The sequence below is a fragment of the Coregonus lavaretus genome, assembly GCF_964263955.1.
Source record: "Coregonus lavaretus genome assembly, contig: HAP1_SCAFFOLD_3142, whole genome shotgun sequence".
Taxonomy (NCBI): domain Eukaryota; kingdom Metazoa; phylum Chordata; class Actinopteri; order Salmoniformes; family Salmonidae; genus Coregonus; species Coregonus lavaretus.
In genome coordinates this window covers 48,334-68,025 of record NW_028162278.1, presented here as the reverse complement: position 1 = coordinate 68,025, position 19,692 = coordinate 48,334, and the positions used below count along the sequence as shown (strand labels likewise).

The following is a 19,692-nucleotide window of genomic DNA, read 5'->3' as shown; positions in this document are numbered from 1 at the left end:
TGGAGGGGGGGGAGAGGGGGGGGAGACAGAGAGAGAGAGAGAGAGGGAGAGAGAGAGAGAGAGAGAGAGAGAGAGAGAGAGAGAGAGAGAGAGAGAGAGAGAGAGAGAGAGAGAGAGAGAGAGAGAGAGAGACAGAGAGAGGGAGAGGGAGAGAGAGAGACAGAGAGAGGGAGAGAGAGAGACAGAGAGAGGGAGAGAGAGAGAGGGAGAGAGAGAGAGAGACAGAGGGGAGACAGAGAGAGAGAGAGAGAGAGAGAGAGAGAGAGAGAGAGAGAGAGAGAGAGAGAGAGAGAGAGAGAGAGAGAGGGAGAGAGAGAGAGAGAGAGAGGGAGAGAGAGAGACAGAGAGAGGGAGAGCGAGACAGAGGGGAGACAGAGAGAGAGAGAGAGACAGAGGGGAGACAGAGAGAGAGACAGAGAGAGAGAGAGAGAGAGAGAGGGAGAGAGAGAGAGAGAGAGAGAGAGAGAGGAGGGAGGGAGAGAGAGAGAGAGAGAGAGAGAGAGAGAGACAGAGAGAGACAGAGGGGAGACAGAGAGAGAATGATATCAGAGCTGCTGACATATGTTCAGTTTGTTTTGTACCATTAACTACTTCCCATGGAGCCACGTACGTGTCCTCACTTCCCTCACCTATAATCTTTATCCTTCCTATCTTGTCCATGAAGAGGGCTGACAGGATGTTGCCCGGCAGGGTTGCTAGGCTCCCCAGAAAGCTGACCATGTAGATGACCATGTCATTCTCCTCCTGGAAGTTTAGATGGCAGCCTTTCTTCGGATGGAGGAACGTTGCATTCTCCATCCGACAGTCTTTAAACTTGGAGTCTTCCCAAAGGTCTGCCAATCACAGAGACAAGGAAAATCCAAAATGAGATCATAGGGGATCTGTGAGTGGTCTGTTCAATGTCCACATCACATATACAGTGCATTCGAAAAGTATTCAGACCCCTTAACTTTTTCCACATTTTGTTACGTTACAGCCTTATTCTAAAATTGATTAAATAGTTTTATCCCCTCATCAATCTAAATCAAATCAAATTGTATTGGTCACATACCCGTGTTTAGCAGATGTTATAGTGGGTGTAGCGAAATGCTTGTGCTTCTAGCTCCGACAGTGCAGTAATATCTAACAAGTAATATCTAACAATTTCACAACATATACCTAAAACACACAAACCTAAGGAATTAATTAAGAAAATATACAGTACCAGTCAAAGGTTTGGACACACCTACTCATTCAAAGGTTTTTCTTTATTTGATCAACTTTTTACATTGTAGAATAATAGTGAAGACATCAAAACTCTGAAATAACACATATGGAAACATGTAGTAACCAAAAAAGTGTTAAACAAATCAACATTTATTTTATATTTGAGATTCTTCAAATATCCACTCTTTGCCTTGATGACAGCTTTGCACACTCTTGGCATCCCGTAGGGATGGTGGCTGGTTTCCTCCAGACGTGACGCTTGGCATTCAGGCCAAAGAGTTCAATCTTGGTTTCATCAGACTAGAGAATTTTGTTTTTCATGGTCTGAGAGTCTTTAGGTGCCTTGTGGCAAACTCCAAGCGGTCTGTAATGTGCCTTTTACTGAGGAGTGGCTTCTGTCTGGCCACTCTACCATAAAGGCCTGATTGGTGGAGTGCTGCAGAGATTGTTGTCCTTCTGGAAGGTTCTCCCATCTCCATAGAGGAACTCTGGAGCTCTGTCAGAGTGAGCATCGGGTTCTTTGTCACCTCCCTGACCAAGGTCCTTCTCCCCCGATTGCTCAGTTTGGCCGGGCAGCCAGCTCTAGGAAGTGTCTTGGTGGTTCCAAACTTCTTCCATTTAAGAATGATGGAGGCCACTGTGTTCTTGGGGACCTTCAATGCTGCAGAAATGTTTTGGTACCCTTCCCCAGATCTGTGCCTCGACACAATCATGTTTCTGAGCTCTGCGGACAATTCCTTTAACCTCATGGCTTGGTTTTTGATCTGACATGCACTGTCAACTTTGGGACCTTATATAGACAGGTGTGTGCCTTTCCAAATCATGTCCAATCAGTTGAATTTTCCACAGGTGGACTCCAATCAAGTTGTAGAAACATTTCAAGGATGATCAATGGAAACAGAATGCACCTGAGCTCAATTTAGAGTCTCCTAGCAAAGGATCGGAATTCTTATGTAAATGAATAAAAACCTGTTTCCGCTTTGTCATCATGAGGTATTGTGTGTAGACTGATGAGGATTCTTTTTTTATTTAAGCCATTTTAGAATAAGGCCGTAACATAACATAATGTGGAAAAAGTCAAGGGGTCTGAATACTTTCCGAATGCACTGTACATCACATACATAATGCACCTCACACATCCGGATAGTCTCAGAAAGAGGTTCAACGGCTAAGGTGAACAGCAAGGGGGACATGTCTCGTCCCTCTATGGAATCAGGGACTAATTGATTGATTTGTGAGAATCCTTGCACAGGGGTTCCACATCAGATATGTGATATCAGATATGATACCTCTGCGGAAGCACAGTTCCCGCTCAGCCCAGTCAAAACTGTTCGCTGCTCTGCCACCCCAATGGTGGAACAAGCTCCCTCACGACGCCAGGACAGCGGAGTCACTGACCACCTTCCGGAGACACTTGAAACCCTACCTCTTTAAGGAATACCTGGGATAGGATAAAAGTAATCCTTATACCCCCCCCCCCTTACCCCACCCCCACGAAAAAAAGTGGTTGTCCCACTGGCTATCATAAGGTGAATGCACCAATTTGTAAGTGGCTCTGGATAAGAGTGTCTGCTAAATGACGTAAATGTAAATGTATGACACCTACCTGTAGCGGTCCTCATGAGAGCCTACCTGTAGCGGTCCTCATGAGAGCCTACCTGTGTCACCTACCTGTGGCGGTCCTCATGAGAGCATACCTGTGGCGGTCCTCATGAGAGCCTACCTGTGTCACCTACCTGTGGCGGTCCTCATGAGAGCCTACCTGTGTCACCTACCTGTGGCGGTCCTCCTGAGAGCCTACCTGTGGCGGTCCTCCTGAGAGCCTACCTGTGTCACCTACCTGTGGCGGTCCTCCTGAGAGCCTACCTGTGGCGGTCCTCCTGAGAGCCTACCTGTGTCACCTACCTGTGGCGGTCCTCCTGAGAGCCTACCTGTGTCACCTACCTGTGGCGGTTCTCCTGAGAGCCTACCTGTGGCGGTCCTCCTGAGAGCCTACCTGTGGCGGTCCTCATGAGAGCCTACCTGTAGCGGTCCTCATGAGAGCCTACCTGTGTCACCTACCTGTGGCGGTCCTCATGAGAGCATACCTGTGGCGGTCCTCATGAGAGCCTACCTGTGTCACCTACCTGTGGCGGTCCTCATGAGAGCCTACCTGTGTCACCTACCTGTGGCGGTCCTCATGAGAGCCTACCTGTGTCACCTACCTGTGGCGGTCCTCCTGAGAGCCTACCTGTGTCACCTACCTGTGGCGGTCCTCCTGAGAGCCTACCTGTGTCACCTACCTGTGGCGGTCCTCCTGAGAGCCTACCTGTGGCGGTCCTCCTGAGAGCCTACCTGTGGCGGTCCTCCTGAGAGCCTACCTGTGTCACCTACCTGTGGCGGTCCTCCTGAGAGCCTACCTGTGTCACCTACCTGTGGCGGTCCTCATGAGAGCCTACCTGTGTCACCTACCTGTGGCGGTCCTCCTGAGAGCCTACCTGTGGCGGTCCTCCTGAGAGCCTACCTGTGCCACCTACCTGTGGCGGTCCTCATGAGAGCCTACCTGTGTCACCTACCTGTGGCGGTTCTCCTGAGAGCCTACCTGTGGCGGTCCTCCTGAGAGCCTACCTGTGGCGGTCCTCCTGAGAGCCTACCTGTGCCACCTACCTGTGGCGGTTCTCCTGAGAGCCTACCTGTGGCGGTCCTCCTGAGAGCCTACCTGTGGCGGTCCTCCTGAGAGCCTACCTGTGTCACCTACCTGTGGCGGTCCTCCTGAGAGCCTACCTGTGTCACCTACCTGTGGCGGTCCTCATGAGAGCCTACCTGTGTCACCTACCTGTGGCGGTCTTCATGAGAGCCTACCTGTGCCACCTACCTGTGGCGGTTCTCCTGAGAGCCTACCTGTGGCGGTCCTCCTGAGAGCCTACCTGTGGCGGTCCTCCTGAGAGCCTACCTGTGGCGGTCCTCCTGAGAGCCTACCTGTGGCGGTCCTCCTGAGACCCTACCTGTGTCACCTACCTGTGTTATAGAAGACTGTGTTCTTGATGGTGCAGTTCTCAAAGTACGTGTTGGTCGACCTGATGTCCTCAAAGTAACAGTTCTCAAACAGGGAATCTTCAAACTTCACAGACTTGATCTCTATATTCATGAACCTAGATAAGAGAGAACAACCCTGCTTCAGTAAAGACATCTGACATCACTGTGACATACTAGTTGTCCAGTCATAATATCCCATATTGTCATCACTGTGCCATACTAGTTGTCCAGTCATAATATCCCATATTGTCATCACTGTGACATACTAGTTGTCCAGTCATAATATCCCATATTGTCATCACTGTGACATACTAGTTGTCCAGTCATAATATCCCATATTGTCATCACTGTGTCATACTAGTTGTCCAGTCATAATATCCCATATTGTCATCACTGTGACATACTAGTTGTCCAGTCATAATATCCCATATTGTCATCACTGTGACATACTAGTTGTCCAGTCATAATATCCCATATTGTCATCACTGTGTCATACTAGTTGTCCAGTCATAATATCCCATATTGTCATCACTGTGACATACTAGTTGTCCAGTCATAATATCCCATATTGTCATCACTGTGACATACTAGTTGTCCAGTCATAATATCCCATATTGTCATCACTGTGTCATACTAGTTGTCCAGTCATAATATCCCATATTGTCATCACTGTGACATACTAGTTGTCCAGTCATAATATCCCATATTGTCATCACTGTGACATACTAGTTGTCCAGTCATAATATCCCATATTGTCATCCCTGTGACATACTTGTCGTGGATGTATTCTCCCTCTTTGTGGACCTGGTTGACCAGGGAGAAGTTGAAGTGGAATCGCTCGACTCGTTCTTGATGGAAGAGTCTCACCTTGGACTCGTACTCCTCATATTGCATGTACTTGGGAACCACACCGACAGCCCGTGGTAGCTGAAACACAGAAGGAACAGTCATCTATCACACCGACAGCCCGTGGTAGCTGAAACACAGAAGGAACAGTCATCTATCACACCGACAGCCCCTGGTAGCTGAAACACAGAAGGAACAGTCATCCATCACACCGACAGCCCGTGGTAGCTGAAACACAGAAGGAACAGTCATCCATCACACCGACAGCCCGTGGTAGCTGAAACACAGAAGGAACAGTCATCTATCACACCGACAGCCCGTGGTAGCTGGGACACAGAAGGAACAGTCATCTATCACACCGACAGCCCGTGGTAGCTGAAACACAGAAGGAACAGTCATCCATCACACCGACAGCCTGTGGTAGCTGAAACACAGAAGGAACAGTCATCCATCACACCGACAGCCCGTGGTAGCTGGGACACAGAAGGAACAGTCATCCACCACACCGACAGCCCGTGGTAGCTGGGACACAGAAGGAACAGTCATCCATCATGATTGACACATCCATAGAGACTGAACAGTGCTCTTTAGTGGTAGCAAGCTATCATGTTTAAGTTTTAGATATGCAGACGTTCGTGATCTGGATTGCTTTGACTGGATTGAATATCTCCTGTATTGGTTTAGGATCACCTGATGGAATAACAGGGGGGGTTGTTGAATATACTCACAACAAAAGGTTAGTACTGTTTGTTTACCTGAAGGCCATGGTGAACCAGACGATAGCCAGGAACAGACCCTGCAGTCTGAGGTCTGGTGCTGCCAGGGACATCACGTTCTGCATTACCTGGAAACATGGAGGCAACAGCACCAACAAGTCATCCTCCTGGTTCAGATACACTCTTATGAGCAGTGCTATTGACGGTTTTCAACACTCTTATGAGCAGTGCTATTGACGGTTTTCAACACTCTTATGAGCAGTGCTATTGACAGTTTTCAACTGTCTTATGAGCAGTGCTATTGACAGTTTTCAACACTCTTATGAGCAGTGTTATTGACAGTTTTCAACTGTCTTATGAGCAGTGCTATTGACAGTTTTCAACTGTCTTATGAGCAGTGCTATTGACAGTTTTCAACTGTCTTATGAGCAGTGCTATTGACGGTTTTCAACACTCTTATGAGCAGTGCTATTGACAGTTTTCAACTGTCTTATGAGCAGTGCTATTGACGGTTTTCAACACTCTTATGAGCAGTGCTATTGACGGTTTTCAACTGTCTTATGAGCAGTGCTATTGACGGTTTTCAAAAACTTTAGAACATTTTGAATCATGTCAAGAATATGTATTGTAGCAATCTGAATTCAACACCTAGTGTCCTAATAGGGGTTAGGATCTCTTGGGGTATTTTTTTTTTTTTTCTTTTTTTTTTTTTTAAATTTTATTTCACCTTTATTTAACCAGGTAAGCCAGTTGAGAACAAGTTCTCATTTACAACTGCGACCTGGCCAAGATAAAGCAAAGCAGTGCAATAAAAAAACACAGAGTTACATATGGGGTAAAAAACATAAAGTCAAAAATACAACAGAAAATATATATACAGTGTGTGCAAATGTAGCAAGTTATGGAGGTAAGGCAATAAATAGGCTATAGTGCAAAATAATTACAATAGTATTAACACTGGAATGCTAGATGTGCAAGAGATTATGTGCAAATAGAGATACTGGGGTGCAAAGAGCAAAATAAATAACAATATAGGGATGAGGTAGTTGGGTGGGCTAATTTCAGATGGGCTGTGTACAGGTGCAGTGATCGGTAAGGTGCTCTGACAACTGATGCTTAAAGTTAGTGAGGGAGATAAGAGTCTCCAGCTTCAGAGATTTTTGCAATTTGTTTCAGTCATTGGCAGCAGAGAACTGGAAGGAATGGCGGCCAAAGGAGGTGTTGGCTTTGGGAATGACCAGTGAGATATACCTGCTGGAGCGCAGACTACGGGTGGGTGCTGCTATGGTGACCAATGAGCTAAGATAAGGCGGGGATTTGCCTAGCAGTGATTTATAGATGGCCTGGAGCCCGTGGGTTTGGCGACGAATATGTAGTGAGGACCAGCCAACAAGAGCGTACAGGTCACAATGGTGGGTAGTGTATGGGGCTTTGGAGACAAAACGGATGGCACTGTGATAGACTACATCCAATTTGCTGAGTAGAGTGTTGGAGGCTATTTTGTAAATGACATCGCCGAAGTCAAGGATCGGTAGGATAGTCAGTTTTACGAGGGCATGTTTGGCAGCATGAGTGAAGGAGGCTTTGTTGCGAAATAGGAAGCCGATTCTAGATTTAACTTTGGATTGGAGATTCTTTATGTGAGTCTGGAAGGAGAGTTTACAGTCTAACCAGACACCTAGGTATTTGTAGTTGTCCACATACTCTAGGTCAGACCCGTCAAGAGTGGTGATTCTAGTCGGGTGGGCGGGTGCCAGCAGCGTTCGATTGAAAAGCATGCATTTAGTTTTACTAGTGTTTAAGAGCAGTTGGAGGCTACTGAAGGAGTGTTGTATGGCATTGAAGCTCGTTTGGAGGTTTGTTAACACAGTGTCCAATGAAGGGCCAGATGTATACAAAATGGTGTCGTCTGCGTAGAGGTGGATCTGAGAGTCACCAGCAGCAAGAGCGACATCATTGATATACACGGAGAAAAGTGTCGGCCCAAGAATTGAACCCTGTGGCACCCCCATAGAGACTGCCATAGGTCCAGACAACAGGCCCTCCGATTTGACACACTGAACTCTATCTGAGAAGTAGTTGGTGAACCAGGCGAGGCAGTCATTTGAGAAACCAAGGCTATTTAGTCTGCCAATAAGAATGCGGTGGTTGACAGAGTCGAAAGCCTTGGCCAGGTCGATGAAGACGGCTGCACAGTACTGTCTATTATCAATCGCGGTTATAATATCGTTTAGGTCCTTGAGCGTGGCTGAAGTGCACCCATGACCAGCTCGGAAACCGGATTGCATAGCGGAGAAGGTACGGTGGTATTCGAAATGGTCGGTGATCTGTTTGTTAACTTGGCTTTCAAATACTTTCGAAAGGCAGGGCAGGATGGATATAGGTCTGTAGCAGTTTGGATCTAGAGTGTCACCCCCTTTGAAGAGGGGGATGACCGCGGCAGCTTTCCAATCTCTGGGGATCTCAGACGTTATGAAAGAGAGGTTGAACAGACTAGTAATAGGGGTTGCGACAATTTCGGCGGCTAGTTTTAGAAAGAAAGGGTCCAGATTGTCTAGCCCAGCTGATTTGTAGGGGTCCAGATTTTGCAGCTCTTTCAAAATGTCAGCTGTCTGAATTTGTGTGAAGGAGAAGCGGGGGGGGGGGCATGGGCAAGTTTCAGCGGAGGGTGCAGAGTTGGTGGCCGGGGTAGTGGTAGCCAGATGGAAAGCATGGCCAGCTGTAGCAAAATGCTTGTTGAAATTCTCGATTATTGTAGATTTATCGGTGGTGATAGTGTTTCCTAGCCTCAGTGCAGTGGGCAACTGGGAGGAAGTGCTCTTATTCTCCATGGACTTTACAGTGTCCCAAAACTTTTTGGAGTTAGTGCTACAGGATGCAAATTTCTGTTTGAAAAAGTTTGCCTTTGCTTTCCTGACTGCTTGTGTATATTGGTTCCTAACTTCCCTGAAAAGTTGCATATCGCGGGGGCTATTTGATGCTAATGCAGTACGCCACAGGATGTTTTTGTGCTGGTCAAGGGCAGTCAAGTCTGAGGAGAACCAGGGGCTATATCGGTTCTTAGTTCTGTATTTTTTGAATGGGGCATGTTTATTTAAGATTGAGAGGAAATTACTTTTAAGGAACAACCAGGCATCCTCTACTGACGGAATGAGATCTATATCCATCCAGGATACCTGGGCCAGGTCAATTAGGAAGGCCTGCTCGCTAAAGTGTTTTAGGGAGCGTTTGACAGTGATGAGGGGTGGTCGTTTGACCGCGGACCCGTTACGGACGCAGGCAATAAGGCAGTGATCGCTGAGATCCTGGTTGAAGACAGCTGAGGTGTATTTAGAGGGTATGTTAGTCAGGATGATATCTATGAGGGTACCCATGTTTACGGATTTAGGGTTGTACCTGGTAGGTTCGTTGATAATTTGCGTGAGGTTGAGGGCATCTAGTTTGGATTGTAGGATGGCCGGGGTACTAAGCATATCCCAATTTAGGTCACCAAGCAGTACGAACTCTGAGGATAAATGGGGGTAATGGCTAAGGGGTTGGGTTGACTGAGGATCTCTTGGGGTAATGGCTAAGGGGTTGGGTTGACTGAGGATCTCTTGGGGTAATGGCTAAGGGGTTGGGTTGACTGAGGATCTCTTGGGGTAATGGCTAAGGGGTTGGGTTGACTGAGGATCTCTTGGGGTAATAGCTAAGGGGTTGGGTTGACTGAGGATCTCTTGGGGTAATGGCTAAGGGGTTGGGTTGACTGAGGATCTCTTGGGGTAATGGCTAAGGGGTTGGGTTGACTGAGGATCTCTTGGGGTAATGGCTAAGGGGTTGGGTTGACTGAGAATCTCTTGGGGTAATGGCTAAGGGGTTGGGTTGACTGAGGATCTCTTGGGGTAATGGCTAAGGGGTTGGGTTGACTGAGGATCTCTTGGGGTAATGGCTAAGGGGTTGGGTTGACTGAGGATCTCTTGGGGTAATGGCTAAGGGGTTGGGTTGACTGAGTATCTCTTGGGGTAATAGCTAAGGGGTTGGGTTGACTGAGGATCTCTTGGGGTAATGGCTAAGGGGTTGGGTTGACTGAGGATCTCTTGGGGTAATGGCTAAGGGGTTGGGTTGACTGAGAATCTCTTGGGGTAATGGCTAAGGGGTTGGGTTGACTGAGGATCTCTTGGGGTAATGGCTAAGGGGTTGGGTTGACTGAGGATCTCTTGGGGTAATGGCTAAGGGGTTGGGTTGACTGAGGATATCTTGGGGTAATGGCTAAGGGGTTGGGTTGACTGAGGATATCTTGGGGTAATGGCTAAGGGGTTGGGTTGACTGAGGATCTCTTGGGGTAATGGCTAAGGGGTTGGGTTAACTGAGGATCTCTTGGGGTAATGGCTAAGGGGTTGGGTTGACTGAGGATCTCTTGGGGTAATGGCTAAGGGGTTGGGTTGACTGAGGGTCTCTTGGGGTAATGGCTAAGGGGTTGGGTTGACTGAGGATCTCTTGGGGTAATGGCTAAGGGGTTGGGTTGACTGAGATCTCTTGGGGTAATGGCTAAGGGGTTGGGTTGACTGAGTCTCTCTTGGGGTAATGGCTAAGGGGTTGGGTTGACTGAGGATCTCTTGGGGTAATGGCTAAGGGGTTGGGTTGACTGAGGATCTCTTGGGGTAATGGCTAAGGGGTTGGGTTGACTGAGGATCTCTTGGGGTAATGGCTAAGGGGTTGGGTTGACTGTCGCTGGACACCGATCCGACTCCCGGTCGGGGCTCCCCCCTGAATTCACTACTATATGTTACCTGTTTGAGCAGGTTGGTGTGTCTGACGGTCCAGCGCTGGAAGGCTGTTCCAGTGTCACTCTGGATCTCAATGAACTCATCCTCCTGGGTCTTAGGAGTCGCGATGTTGGACACCTGACAGGAGGGATTATATAACATCACATTGATATAGACCTAATAGTGATTATATAACATCACATTGATATAGACCTAATAGTGATTATATAACATCACATTGATATAGAACTAATAGTGATTATATAACATCACATTGATATAGTGTCATGAGCACTCTCTCTCCCTGGTAGCAACATTAATTGCATTCAATTCTCTGCCACTCTGCTCACTCTCTCCCTACTCTGCCTAACGAGCTCCACCTGGCTCCGCCCTGCTCTGCTCTTGTTACCTGGCCAGCTGCACTGCATTTCCCACTCACCATCCTCACCTTGCCTCACTCTGTTCTAATTACTCTGCCAGCTGAACTGCATTTCCCCACTAACCTCTCCCAGTATATCAAGCCCTGTTTTTCAGCCAAGCCCTGTCAGATCGTCTTCAAACCCGGACCAGTAACCTGCCTGTCTGCGCTCTGACTCCTGTTTGTGATACCGATCCTTTCTTGACTGCCTCCTTGTTCTACTGCCCCGTCTATCCCGACCTGCCTTCTGGACCTCGACTACTCTCCGATCTTCAGCCCCTCCGGTAACTCGATTCTGCCTTCTGTCTCTCACCACGATATTTGCCCAGCCCTGATCTGTACTTCTGCCTGCCATTCATATTGCTGTTGTGTGTGTGTTCCCCCAGGTCTCCGACCACCAGATGAGCGTGCCCAGACGCTTCACCACCCTCAGCCCGATACGCCGCTCCATCACTGGGGAACACACACACTAAGCACTTGGACTGGACACCCCCGGACATTTGGTGACCCCCGGAGCACAGGTACCCACAGGACCCTGAAAAACCCCAGAGCCCCAAGCACCCCTGGAACCCCTGACACCCCTGGCACTCCTCTTCCCGCCTGAAACCTTCAATAAAGAACTCTGAATTTGAACTTGCGCTCTTGGGTCCTCTTCTGTCCGTGACAGAACGATCTGACCATCATGGACCCAGCGCACTCCCTGACCACGATGGAAGAAGAGCCAGAGATGACTGCCATACAGCGACTGGAACGCTCTGAGGGAGACATAAATCGGATGGCTGGCGACATCGCTTCCCTTCTCCAGCTATTCAACCAGCAGCAACAACAGTTCCAACTGCAGCAACAACAGCTAGCCCAAGCCCTGCAACTACTCTCAAACCCGGCTACTCCACCTGCACCCCCCCCTGGTCCTTCTGTTCCTGTACCACCGACACTCCTTCATCCCTCCGCTGGAGGTCCCAATGCTGCAGGCCCGGCAGTGCTGCCACCAGATCCCCACGCTCCTGAACCAAAGATTGGGAACCCGGAACGTTTTGATGGCAACCAGAAGCAAGTAAGACCATTCTTGAGCAGCTGCCGAATCCAGTTTGCACTACAGCCCAGGACTTTCTCAACAGAGGGAGCCAAGGTGGGGTATGCCATCACACATCTCACCGGTCGAGCTCGGTTGTGGGGAACGGCGGAATTCGACCGGCAAACCCCAGCCTGTGCCTCCTTCAGTGCCTTTGAGGAGGAGATGTTAAAGGTCTTTGACCTAGGCTCGCCAACAGCCGAAGCGTCACAAGCTCTGCTCACCATCCGTCAGGGCAATCGGACAGTGGCAGACTTCTCCATTGACTTTCGTACCCTGGCCAGTCAAAGCTCGTTTAACCCAGAGGCACTGGTGCAAGCCTTCCTCCATAGCCTGGCGGACTATATCAAAGACGAGCTTGTTTCCCATGACCCGCCCTCAACGCTTGATGCCGCCATTGACCTTGCCGTCCGCATTGACCGCCGTATACAGACCCGGAGGAGGGAGAAGGGCCGTCTCAGTCAACCTGCCATCCGCACTCGGGTCGATACCGCTTCTGTCCAGCCCCTGCCTGTCAAGTCCCATAGCCAACTCAGTCAGCCTGAGCCCATGGAGATTGGCCGTGCCTCTCTGACTCCCGAGGAGCGTCGGCGCCGTCTAAGCTCCAACCTTTGCCTCTACTGTGGTGGCGAGAATCACCGTGTCGCCACTTGTCCGGCAAAAGCCGCAGCTCACCAGGTGTAGGGGAGATCCGGGTGAGCTCAACAAGCCTTCAGTCTCCCTCCATCCGAAAGACCCTGCTTCATCTCCGCCTTCAGCTTTCTGACAAGACTCATACATTGGCCGCCCTTGTGGATTCCGGAGCCGAAGCAAACATCATGGACCCTGAGCTTGCACAGCAACTGGGCGTGAACCATCATCAACTGACACAACCCATTCCTGCACGAGCCCTGGATGGGCATCATCTTGGCACTGTCACTCATATCTCCGCCCCTGTGACAATCCTGCTGTCAGGAAACCACCAGGAGTCCATCCAGTTTCACCTCCTACACTCACCTGGCCAACCACTCATTCTTGGATACCCGTGGCTCCGTCAGCACAACCCCCACATCGACTGGGAGACAGGAACAGTCCGTGAGTGGGGAAGGAGTTGTCACCAGACCTGTTTAAGGGGGGCCACCCTGCCCGTTCACCGGGAAAGATCTAGCGCTACCTCCGACATATCCAATGTTCCGGCCTGTTACCACAGCCTGAAAGAGGTGTTCAACAAATCCAAGGCGACATCTCTACCCCCACACAGACCCTATGACTGCGCGATTGATCTCCTGCCTGGCACAGCACCTCCCAAGGGTCGTCTGTATTCACTGTCAGCCCCGGAAAGAAAGGCCATGGAGGACTACATTAATGACTCTCTTGCCGCCGGGATAATTAGACCGTCATCTTCCCCCGCAGGAGCGGGATTCTTCTTTGTCGGCAAGAAGGACGGTTCTCTTCGTCCATGCATAGATTACCGGGGTCTGAACGACATCACGGTTAAGAATCGCTACCCACTGCCCTTACTTTCGTCTGCCTTCGAACTGCTGCAGGGAGCCACTGTATTCACAAAGCTGGACCTTCGCAATGCCTACCATCTGGTGCGGATGAGGGAGGGAGACGAATGGAAGACAGCGTTCAACACACCAACCGGCCACTATGAATATCTCGTCATGCCCTTCGGCCTCACCAATGCCCCAGCAGTTTTTCAAGCCCTAGTGAATGATATCCTCAGGGACATGCTAAATACGTTCGTATTTGTGTACCTTGACGATATTTTAATATTCTCAAAGACTCTGTCAGAACACACGCACCACGTCCAGTTGGTCCTGCGCCGCCTGCTGGAGAACTCTCTTTTCGTGAAGGCAGAGAAGTGCGAGTTCCATGCCAAAACCGTTTCATTCCTGGGGTATGTGGTGACCGAGGGCAGCATTCAGATGGATCTCACGAAGGTGTCGGCTGTCACTTCCTGGCCAGTTCCTGAGTCTCGGAAAAAGTTGCAACAGTTCCTGGGCTTTGCCAACTTTTATAGGAGATTCATCAGAAACTATAGCACAGTGGCTGCACCCCTCACGGCGCTAACCAGCACTAAACAACCGTACCAATGGACATCAGCTGCTGATAAGGCCTTCAATATCCTCAAGACATGTTTCACTTCTGCTCCCATCCTCCAGATGCCAGATGCAGCAAGGCAGTTTGTGGTGGAGGTAGATGCTTCGGACGTGGGAGTGGGTGCAGTGCTTTCTCAAAGAGCAGCTGAGGATGGCAAGATGCACCCCTGTGCCTTCTACTCCCGTCGGCTAACCCCTGCCGAATGCAACTACGACATTGGGAACCGCGAGCTGTTGGCTGTCAAGCTCGCCCTTGAAGAATGGCGGCACTGGTTAGAGGGGTCAAAGGAACCATTCGTAGTGTGGACAGACCACAAGAACCTGGAGTATATCCAAACAGCCAGGAGGCTGAACTCCCGTCAACAGCGGTGGTCTCTGTTCTTTACGCGCTTCAATTTCACGCTCTCCTACCGCCCGGGATCTCGCAACATCAAACCTGATGCTCTTTCCCGGATGTTTCAGAAGGACGAGACCACCGCCATGACAGCCCCCATTCTTCCCAGCCACTTGGTCGTAGCGGCCCTCACCTGGGAGATCGAGAAGCAGGTCATGGAGGCTCTTCGGGACCAGCCAGGTCCAAGCACCAGCGCCCCCAACCGTCTGTTTGTTCCAGCAAATCTCAGGTCACCTGTGATTCAGTGGGGGCACGAATCCCGTCTGGCCTGTCATCCCGGCATCACTCGCACCCTTCATCTGGTCCGCCAGCGGTTCTGGTGGCGGCGGATGAGACGGGATGTCCGAGAATTCATCCGAGCTTGTCCCACTTGTAACCGAAACAAGACCCCCAACCAGCCTCCTGCTGGGTTGCTGCAACCCCTACTCATACCCAAGAGGCCCTGGTCCCACGTTTCACTGGACTTTGTTACGGGCCTTCCGCCCTCTGACGGACACACAGTCATCCTTACCATTGTTGACCGCTTTAGTAAGATGACCCACTTCGTGCCCCTTCCCAAACTACCCTCTGCTAAAGAGACCTCCCAGGTGGTCCTGGAACATGTGTTTCGTATCCATGGCCTACCCCAGGATATAGTGTCAGACCGGGGCCCGCAATTCTCAGCAACCTTTTGGAAGGAGTTCTGTCATCTCCTTGGGGCCACCGCCAGCCTATCGTCTGGATTCCACCCGCAGTCAAACGGCCAGACTGAACGCATGAACCAGGAGCTGGAGAAGGCACTGAGGTGTGTGGCTTCCCAAAATCCCCGGGCCTGGGCTCAACACCTGCTCTGGGTGGAATATGCCCATAATTCACTCACCAGTTCCTCCACCGGGCTCTCCCCCTTTCAGTGTGTCTACGGGTATCAACCTCCACTGTTTGCCAGCCAGGAGGCGGATGCGACCTGTCCGTCTGCTCTTGCGTATGCCCGCCGCTGCCGCCGCACTTGGGCCCAGGCTCGCACTGTGCTCCTGAAGTCTGGAACCAGCTACGCCGTCGGTGCCAACCGACGGAGGACCCCAGCACCTACTTACCGGGTTGGTCAGAAGGTCTGGCTGTCTGCCCGGGATCTGCCGCTGCGGGTTGAATCACGTAAGCTGGCCCCTCGCTTCATTGGTCCTTTTCCTGTGCAGAAAGTCATCAGTCCAACGGCGGTCCGACTTCAGTTGCCCGCTTCCATGCGGGTCCACCCCACCTTCCACGTCTCCAAGGTCAAGCCGGTCCATGAAAGTCCCCTGGTCCCTGCAGCTCCGGCGCCACCTCCTCCGCGCCTCGTAGATGGCGGTCCTGTCTTCACCGTCCGGCGGCTGCTCCGCTCTAGGCGAAGGGGTAGGGGTCTCCAGTACCTCGTTGACTGGGAGGGATATGGTCCAGAGGAGAGGACCTGGATCCCGGCCAGGAGGATAGTGGACCGGACCCTTATCACTGACTTCCACCGACTACATCCTGATCAGCCTGCAATCCGTAGGGGCCGTCCAAGAGGGGTTCCTAGCCGTCCTGCCCGCCCTGCTTCCTGTCCTGTGCCTGACCCTGCTCCTGTCTCAGTGCCTGTCCTGTCTCCCGACCGTGACCCTCCAGCTCCTTCTGAGGATGAGGAGATTCACTCGGACCGCTCGGAGGAGTTCTGACCCGCCGCCTGCTCCCCTCCACCCTCCCGGCATGATGTTGTTCTTGGGACTTCTGGGGCCGTCCCTTGGAGGGGGGGTCCTGTCATGAGCACTCTCTCTCCCTGGTAGCAACATTAATTGCATTCAATTCTCTGCCACTCTGCTCACTCTCTCCCTACTCTGCCTAACGAGCTCCACCTGGCTCCGCCCTGCTCTGCTCTTGTTACCTGGCCAGCTGCACTGCATTTCCCACTCACCATCCTCACCTTGCCTCACTCTGTTCTAATTACTCTGCCAGCTGAACTGCATTTCCCCACTAACCTCTCCCAGTATATCAAGCCCTGTTTTTCAGCCAAGCCCTGTCAGATCGTCTTCAAACCCGGACCAGTAACCTGCCTGTCTGCGCTCTGACTCCTGTTTGTGATACCGATCCTTTCTTGACTGCCTCCTTGTTCTACTGCCCCGTCTATCCCGACCTGCCTTCTGGACCTCGACTACTCTCCGATCTTCAGCCCCTCCGGTAACTCGATTCTGCCTTCTGTCTCTCACCACGATATTTGCCCAGCCCTGATCTGTACTTCTGCCTGCCATTCATATTGCTGTTGTGTGTGTGTTCCCCCAGGTCTCCGACCACCAGATGAGCGTGCCCAGACGCTTCACCACCCTCAGCCCGATACGCCGCTCCATCACTGGGGAACACACACACTAAGCACTTGGACTGGACACCCCCGGACATTTGGTGACCCCCGGAGCACAGGTACCCACAGGACCCTGAAAAACCCCAGAGCCCCAAGCACCCCTGGAACCCCTGACACCCCTGGCACTCCTCTTCCCGCCTGAAACCTTCAATAAAGAACTCTGAATTTGAACTTGCGCTCTTGGGTCCTCTTCTGTCCGTGACATATAGAACTAATAGTGATTATATAACATCACATTGATAAAGAACTAATAGTGATTATATAACATCACATTGATATAGAACTAATAGTGATTATATAACATCACATTGATATAGAACTAATAGTGATTATATAACATCACATTGATATAGAACTAATAGTGATTATATAACATCACATTGATATAGAACTAATAGTGATTATATAACATCACATTGATATAGAACTAATAGTGATTATATAACATCACATTGATATAGACCTAATAGTGATTATATAACATCACATTGATATAGAACTAATAGTGATTATATAACATCACATTGATATAGAACTAATAGTGATTATATAACATCACATTGATATAGAACTAATAGTGATTATGGTCTTTATGACTGTAGTGTACTAGATGAGAGTAGAGTTGTACTCACGGTGAACACCCTCTCTGGTTCTCCCTTGGCCTTCCAGTTGGTATCATGGACCTGCCTCAGAATCATCCAGGCCTCGTCATGTCTCCCATTCTGACAGAGACAGACAGAAACAGCTGTCAGCCTATCACATGCAGCTACTGGAATATACAATGCCATAGAAAGGTAAACTCTTAGAAAAAAAGGTGCTATCTAGAACCTAAAAGGGTTCTTCGGCTGTCCCCACAGGGAACTGCTACAGAGCAACTCCACCACACACAGGGAACTGCTACAGAGCAACTCCACCACACACAGGGAACTGCTACAGAGCAACTCCACCACACACAGGGAACTGCTACAGAGCAACTCCACCACACACAGGGAACTGCTACAGAGCAACTCCACCACACAGGGAACTGCTACAGAGCAAATCCACCACACACAGGGAACTGCTACAGAGCAACTCCACCACACACAGGGAACTGCTACAGAGCAACTCCACCACACACAGGGAACTGCTACAGAGCAACTCCACCACACACAGGGAACTGCTACAGAGCAACTCCACCACACACAGGGAACTGCTACAGAGCAACTCCACCACACACAGGGAACTGCTACAGAGCAACTCCACCACACAGGGAACTGCTACAGAGTAACTCCACCACACAGGGAACTGCTACAGAGCAACTCCACCACACAGGGAACTGCTACAGAGAAACTCCACCACACACAGGGAACTGCTACAGAGCAACTCCACCACACAGGGAACTGCTACAGAGCAACTCCACCACACACAGGGAACTGCTACAGAGCAACTCCACCACACACAGGGAACTGCTACAGAGCAACTCCACCACACAGGGAACTGCTACAGAGCAACTCCACCACACACAGGGAACTGCTACAGAGCAACTCCACCACACAGGGAACTGCTACAGAGCAACTCCACCACACACAGGGAACTGCTACAGAGCAACTCCACCACACAGGGAACTGCTACAGAGCAACTCCACCACACACAGGGAACTGCTACAGAGCAACTCCACCACACACAGGGAACTGCTACAGAGCAACTCCACCACACACAGGGAACTGCTACAGAGCAACTCCACCACACACAGGGAACTGCTACAGAGCAACTCCACCACACACAGGGAACTGCTACAGAGCAACTCCACCACACAGGGAACTGCTACAGAGCAACTCCACCACACACAGGGAACTGCTACAGAGCAACTCCACCACACACAGGGAACTGCTACAGAGCAACTCCACCACACACAGGGAACTGCTACAGAGCAACTCCACCACACACAGGGAACTGCTACAGAGCAACTCCACCACACACAGGGAACTGCTACAGAGCAACTCCACCACACACAGGGAACTGCTACAGAGCAACTCCACCACACACAGGGAACTGCTACAGAGCAACTCCACCACACAGGGAACTGCTACAGAGCAACTCCACCACACAGGGAACTGCTACAGAGCAACTCCACCACACACAGGGAACTGCTACAGAGCAACTCCACCACACACAGGGAACTGCTACAGAGCAACTCCACCACACACAGGGAACTGCTACAGAGCAACTCCACCACACACAGGGAACTGCTACAGAGCAACTCCACCACACACAGGGAACTGCTACAGAGCAACTCCACCACACAGGGAACTGCTACAGAGCAACTCCACCACACACAGGGAACTGCTACAGAGCAACTCCACCTACCCTCCTTTACCTGCTCCACCTACCCTCCTTTACCTGCTCCACCTACCCTCCTTCACTGTCTATGTAACAACATGTTAGTGTTATGTTGTTACTGGTTACCTGCTCCATCTACCCTCCTTCACTGTCTATGTAACAACATGTTAGTGTTATGTTGCTACTGGTTACCTGCTCCACCTACCCTACTCCACTGTCTATGTAACAACATGTTAGTGTTATGTTGCTACTGGTTACCTGCTCCATCTACCCTTCTCCACTGTCTGTGTAACAACATGTTAGTGTTATGTTGCTACTGGTTACCTGCTCCATCTACCCTCCTTCACTGTCTATGTAACAACATGTTAGTGTTATGTTGCTACTGGTTACCTGCTCCATCTACCCTCCTTCACTGTCTATGTAACAACATGTTAGTGTTATGTTGCTACTGGTTACCTGCTCCATCTACCCTCCTTCACTGTCTATGTAACAACATGTTAGTGTTATGTTGCTACTGGTTACCTGCTCCACCT

General features: G+C 50.3%; 1 pseudogene across 1 annotated transcript; it reads right to left on the bottom strand.

Moving 5' to 3' along the window:
- Positions 1-610: 610 nt before the first annotated feature.
- On the bottom strand, positions 611-19,426 carry LOC311119394 (synaptic vesicle glycoprotein 2B-like; annotated as a pseudogene). The gene is made up of 7 exons: positions 19,418-19,426; positions 17,473-17,562; positions 10,553-10,666; positions 5,823-5,911; positions 4,994-5,148; positions 4,204-4,337; positions 611-833 (listed from the first exon to the last, which is right to left on the bottom strand). The product of its transcript is annotated as a synaptic vesicle glycoprotein 2B-like (transcript).
- Positions 19,427-19,692: the final 266 nt, after the last annotated feature.